This window comes from Alosa sapidissima, chromosome 22 (assembly GCF_018492685.1).
Source record: "Alosa sapidissima isolate fAloSap1 chromosome 22, fAloSap1.pri, whole genome shotgun sequence".
NCBI classification, from domain to species: domain Eukaryota; kingdom Metazoa; phylum Chordata; class Actinopteri; order Clupeiformes; family Clupeidae; genus Alosa; species Alosa sapidissima.
In genome coordinates this window covers 20,974,201-20,979,200 of record NC_055978.1, presented here as the reverse complement: position 1 = coordinate 20,979,200, position 5,000 = coordinate 20,974,201, and the positions used below count along the sequence as shown (strand labels likewise).

Here is a 5,000-nt window from a genome sequence, read left to right as displayed (position 1 = left end):
CTTGGGGACTCACAGGAGGGAGGACAAAGTACAGATTGTAGAGCACAGCCCCCACCTAGAGAGATGCTTGGGGAGTGGACCATAAAGCTGACCGTTCCGTCTCCCACACACACACACACACACAGAAGCAGCAGGGTACTCTACAGGGTGCTCTGCTTGTGTGTGTGTGTGTGTGTTTGTGTGTGTGTGTGTGTGTGTGTGTGTGTGTGTGTGTGTGTGTGTGTGTGTGTGTGTGTGTGTTTGGGGTGGTTTCTGGGGCGTGGATGTGTTTATTCACATGCAGGTCAGAAAGAGACAGAGACAGAAACATGGGTCGTACGGGACACAAACACACTCAACATATTCTCCCTTGTGCGCTCCCGGGGTGGCCACACACACTTGAACACACACACACACACACACACACACGGAGCATATCTACAGAATCTGTCCGTTTACAGGGTCAGGTGAACTGGGAGAGGATGAAGAAGCAGGTAGGGGAGGTATGGAGGGATGAACAGCAGAAGAAAAAAAAAGACTGAACAAAAGAAAAAAAGAAAAAAAAGAAAAACAACAGAGTGTCTGGAGAGGTATAAATAGGGGTCAATAGAATAGGTCAAGCATCATATGTAGAGGCAGATGTTGTACCATATTGCTGCAGATTACCACACACTACACGGCCGAGGACAAGAGAGAGAGAAGCAGAGATATGGGGAAAGGGAGGGGGTAGAGAGAGAGGGGGGAGGAGGAGAAGAGAAGAAAAGAGGGGGAGAGAAAGAGAGAGAGAGAGAGAGAGAGAGAGTGGTTAATACCTTTTACAAGCTGATAAAAATAGTGCCTTCTCTCCTGCTGGCTTTAAGAAAAACCCACAGCTTTATTGACTGAGACTGCAGGAGGCTTAGCATGCCTCTGTGTGTGTGTGTGTGTGTGTGTGTGTGTGTGTGTGTGTGTGTGTGTGTGTGTGTGTGTGTGTGTGTGTGTGTGTGTGTGTGTGTGTGTGTGTGTGTGTGTGTCTGTGTGTCTGTGTGTGTGTGTGTGTGTTTCTCCATGTTCCACTTAGCTTTTTTCTTTTGACAAGGGAGACACACAGATCCCAGAGAGATGCTCTCCCTATCCCATTAGTGTTGGTTGGTTGCAGCGGACCAGCACTCACTTCCTTACTGATAACACATTGGATCAATAGGCTTTGTGATTGGAAAATCCTGCCTGGGTAATGCAGGCATACATCACCGTGCCAACCATCCATCCCATCCTGACGTTCATGATGTAACCCATGGCAACCACGTGATGCTGGAAACGGGAATCCTCAGAACTTTGACTGCCATACCCCCCACCCCCCTTCCACACACACACAGACACACACACACACACACACCATGCATAGTGATTTGGCTTTTAAGCCCACAGTATAATTAAATTAAGATTCCACTCCTCACAAGTCGCATTGGATTGTTTCCTCCCAATGTGCTCTGCCAGATAATAGGACACTCCAATGGCATGCTAGTCGAGAAAATGGAAAGAACACTTGGCACTATCCTGTGTCTCGATGTGTGTGTGTGTGTGTATGTGTGTGTGTGTGTGTGTGTGTGTGTGTGTGTGTGTGTGTCTGTGTCTGTGTGTCTGTGTGTGTGCAGGCGCTTGAGACAAGACTTCACACCCATTTGCCTCCTTTATGGAATCTCCCAGCCTAAACATGTGAATAATATTGGGCATCGCAAGACAGGAAATTTATACGTAAATGTAATATGCTCAGGCAGACACACAAAGTGTGCATGCACAAGCACACACACACACACACACACACACACACACACACACTCACAAACACACAAACACAGCTGGAAGGTACCAGAAAGACACTAAAGCGTGTGTGCGTATGTGTGTGTGTGTGTCTGTGTCTGTGTCTGTGTGTGTGTGTGTGTGTGTGTGTGTGTGTGTGTGTGTGTGTGTGTGTGTGTGTGTGTGTGTGTGTGTGTGTGTCTGTGTGTGTGCGCACGGCTGTGAACTCTCCTCCTCTGAGGATAACCACTGAGGGAAGATGAAGTGGAGGAACGCTAATCTGACTAAAGCAGGATTACTGCTTCCCCACTCTGGCTAGCTGTCTGCTGTAGCACTTCAGAGAGCATCACCCTGTCACACACACACATACACACACACACACACACACACACACACACACATACAGAGTCGCCTGTCTATTAGGGAGTGTGTGTGTGTGTGTGTGTGTGTATGTGGGGGGCGGGGGGGGGGGGGGTGGCTTAGAAGAACATAGGCTTTGTGAATGAAAGTGCTGCTAGTGCTGATGCTATCGTTAACCTTACACACCCGCAACCACACATAAATACACTTGGGCACTCCAGTGCAGGGCATTTGTTAGGGCGTATCTATCAGTCAAATGGAGCAGACATGAGAGAGAGGGATGAGAGAGATGCGGAGAGATGAGAGATAGAGGGACGGACTGATGGAGTGATGGATAAATAGAGTAAATAAATTCACAACTGTTAGGGACAGGAGTGTCACTGTGGTGTGTGTGTGTGTGTGTGTGTGTGTGTGTGTGTGTGTGTGTGTGTGTGTGTGTGTGTATTTAAGATGCTTTCAGATGTGTCAGGAACATGTGTCTATCAGAGGGCAACACACAACTGGTACACACACGCACACACACATATCTCACTTTCCATGTCTCCCTTTCTGTTTTCTTAGACTCTCCCACTCTCCCAGTCTTCCTCTCTTCCTCTCTTCCACTTTCCCAGTCTTCCTCTCTTCCACTCTCCCAGTCTTCCTCTCTTCCTCTCTCCCAGTCTTCCTCTCTTCCTCTCTTCCTCTCTTCCTCTCTCCCACTCTCCCAGTCTTCCTCTCTTCCTCTCTTCCACTCTCCCAGTCTTCCTCTCTTCCTCTCTTCCTCTCTTCCTCTCCCAGTCTTCCTCTCTTCCTCTCTTCCTCTCTTCCTCTCTCCCACTCTCCCAGTCTTCCTCTCTTCCTCTCTTCCTCTCTCCCACTCTCCCAGTCTTCCTCTCTTCCTCTCTCCCACTCTCCCAGTCTTCCTCTCTTCCTCTCTTCCTCTCTCCCACTCTCCCAGTCTTCCTCTCTTCCTCTCTTCCTCTCTCCCACTCTCCCAGTCTTCCTCTCTTCCTCTCTTCCTCTCTTCCCTTCTTCTTCTTTCCATTTCCTTCCTTCTTTCCTCTTTTTTTTCTTTCGCATCTGTCTGTCTTGCCTCTCCCATTGTGACATTTGAATCAGTGCCCCACACATCTTCCAATAGCCTTCTGTGTGTGTGTGTGTGTGTGTGTGTGTGTGTGTGTGTGTGTGTGTGTGTGTGTGATTCAGGGTGGCCCAGAGGTCTGCTGCTGTCACTTTCTGTCTCCTCATGCACGGCAGCGTTTGGCACAATGTCGTCCGCGGCAACGCTTGGGGCTCTCTCCATCGGCAGAGCCAGTCTGTGTGTGTGTGTGTGTGTGTGTGTGTGTGTGTAAAGTGGCCTGTCACTGCCTTGCTGGCCTATTGCACACAGTGTGAGTGATGGGAGCTGGCCCTGTAATAGAACTCAATTTGAAGACACGTCCCAGAGACCTCTGTGACCGTGCCATCAGAGATGTGTGTGTGTGTGTGTGTGTGTGTGTGTGTGTCTGTATCTGCGCGTGTGTTCGTGTGTTTGTGTGTTTATATATGTGTGTGTCTGTGTGTATGTTTTTCTATGTGTGTGTGTGTGTGTGTGTGTGTATGTGTGTGTCTGTTTGCTTCATGGCTCACCACACATACATCCACTAAGAGTCATGGTGGGGGTAATTGAACAGAAATGACCAACAACACCTTTATTTTATAATGTTATGTGTGTTTGATGTACAAAAATAGAGAAAAAGAGGAAGATATAGGGAGAGAGAGAGAGAGAGAGGGATAGAGAGAGAGAGAGAGGGATAGAGAGAGAGAGAGAGAGAGGGATAGAGATGACTAGAAATAAAAATATGCAGTTGAGTTTCTGTGCGTTGCTGTGCTGTGGATTTTGAAGCATTTGTACGTAATTGTAAGAGCAATCTCATTTATTTGTGTGTCTGGAATAGTGAGAAATTTGATCTTATCTCAGATACAAAGCAAGTTTTTGTGACTCACACACACATCCATACTGTGCTTTTGCATGTTTATGTTTGCGTGTGTGTGTGTGTGTGTGTGTATGTTTGTGACTGTGCTTGAGCTCCCAGCAGTGAAATGCACTTAAGTGTGCAACATATTGGCCAAGCAGGTGTGAGTCGGTGTAGTTACGAGTGAGTTTTTAATAAAACTGTATCAGGAAACATGGTGCTAAGGACTGAGGAGGGGGAAAGAGAGATGAAGAGATGGAGAGAGAGAGATGGAGAGAGAGAGATGCCATTTGCATAAACCAGTCTTTGTTTGGAGCTGTGGCGAGGAGCCAGCGCCGAACAGAAGGACGGAAGTTTCGCTCGCAAACAACCCTCCGCTTCCAAAAAATCTTACAGAGAAAAATACTCCGTGCTCAGATGCCGCCAGTTCTGCTCTCATAAAACACACAGACACACACACACACACACACACACACACACACACACACACACACACACTCAGAAACTCCTTCCCTCATGTCACAAAAAGAAAACGAGCATTTATACACACACACACACACACACACACACACACACACACACACTCGTTGGGAAATTAGAGGAGAAAAAAACAGCACAGCCTTTGCATGAAAGCTCTCAAAGCTGTATGTGCAGCGTGAAGAACCAAGAACAAACACACACATAAACACACAAACATCTCAAGGAGGTGTGTGTCTGTGTGTGTGTGTGTTTGTGTGTGTGTGTGTGTGTGTGTGTGTGTGTGTGTGTGTGTGTGTGTGTGTGTGTTTTGTGGCTATTCTCTCTTCTTCCTCTTAAGTCCTCTCGTTCACTCCCCCTCTCTCTCTCTCCCTCTTTCCAGCTCCCTGGTTATTATGGGCTGTCTAGCTGTAGGAACATTGGTTCCCGAGGTGTTGTCTCCATCCAACAATTGCAATCTGTGAAATGTCC

At 47.7% G+C, this 5,000-nt stretch overlaps 1 protein-coding gene across 1 annotated transcript in view; it reads left to right on the top strand.

Moving 5' to 3' along the window:
- LOC121696808 (transcription factor Sox-5-like) overlaps window positions 1-5,000 on the top strand; it is a 47,057-nt gene that overhangs the window by 27,603 nt on the left and 14,454 nt on the right. The gene's annotated exons all lie outside the window — the stretch shown is intronic.